The sequence below is a fragment of the Myotis davidii genome, unplaced genomic scaffold (assembly GCF_000327345.1).
Source record: "Myotis davidii unplaced genomic scaffold, ASM32734v1 scaffold43, whole genome shotgun sequence".
Lineage (NCBI taxonomy): Eukaryota > Metazoa > Chordata > Mammalia > Chiroptera > Vespertilionidae > Myotis > Myotis davidii.
Genome location: NW_006294590.1, coordinates 519,811 through 521,264, shown reverse-complemented (window position 1 = coordinate 521,264; position 1,454 = coordinate 519,811).

Sequence of the window (1,454 nt, the reverse complement as noted above, 5' to 3'; positions counted from 1 at the left end):
CCCGCAGGCTGGGTGGCCGGCTGCTCCCCATCTGGGCCTCAGTGCCCACCCCCGGCCTGTTACCGCAGAGGGGCCCAGGCCCCAGCGGGTCTGCCTCGGCTGGCGTGCGGGTTCCCAATTCCCTACAGCAGTGGTTCTCAACCTTGGCTGCACATTAGAATCACCTGGGCATCTTTTTAAATCCTGATTTCTGGGCCTCATCCTCCGGAAATTCTGTTTCTTTGTTATGGGGTGGGGCCACAACATTAGTAATAAAGAAACAGAATTTCCGGAGGATGAGGCCCAGAAACCAGGATTTTAAAAAGATGCCCAGGTGATTCTAATGTGCAGCCAAGGTTGAGAACCACTGCCCTACAGGAAAGATTTCACAAGGCGAGTCCGTGATTTTGAGGGCACACTTATTACAGCTGGGGCCAGCGAAACCAGGAGCCCCGGTGGGGCTGGTCTGGCCCCGTGGGAAGGGGAGGAAAGAGGGCCGGGGAGACAGGGTAGGGGTGATCCTGGGAGGAGCTGCTGCCGCCTCTTGCTCCGCTGGCTGCAAGTCTCTGGGGACCCTTAGCGTTTAGGGGGTTCGCGCCTGTGGGGGAGAAGAGGAGGAAGGGAAAGGCGTGGGCGTGCTGCGCTCTCAGAGAGTCTTTTGGCTTTTTTTTTTAACGTTCATCCTCACCTAAGGATAGTTTTTCCAGTGATTTTCAGAGAGAGTGGGAGGGAGAGAGAGAGGACGAGGAACATCGATGTGAGAGAGACACATCGTAGGCTGCCTCCCCGACAAGCCCTGACCGGGGCCGGAATCTGTGAGCAGGCCGGCGCTCTAACCACTGAACCACCGGCCGTGCTGTTCTGAGAGTTTGTGAAAGGCTGGGAGTGGAGGGGCTGATGAATAGAGGCTGCCTCGGCTTTCTCGCTGTGCCCCTTCAGGGTCCTGGTTTCTGCCCATCGGTCAGCACCGGGGAGGGGGTCATCAGTCATTGTGACGGGTCCTGGTTTTGCTGCTTCTCTGGGCCTGGCGCTGAAATACCCACGGAGGCCTAGATGTTATCTGTGGGGAGGAGAGGTCATGGCCGTCTACACCCCTGAGCCGTGCTATGAAAGGCCAGGGGGTCTCTCTGCCTCCGTTCCCCCATCCCACTTGCCACGGAGCTTTCCTAGCTTCTCCCGAACCTGCCTCATGCCCACAGCAGCTGGGACGTGTGTTCCCAACCCCCGAGACTGGTTTCCCTGGTGCCTGCAGGTGCCACCTCTCTGGCGCAACTCCGGCTCGCCTGCCACTCGAGAGGGGCGGTGCCCAGGGAACAGGCTGGCGGACCCGGAGGTGGAGCAGTCGCAGCCGAGATCGGAGACCTTGAGAAGAGGGTCTGGGAGACCCTATCTGCCCGTCTGCACACCCAGCCCCGGGGACAGGGCCGGAGTAGATTCCAGGCCGGACCGCGCCCGCCCCCGCCGCCCACCCGCCC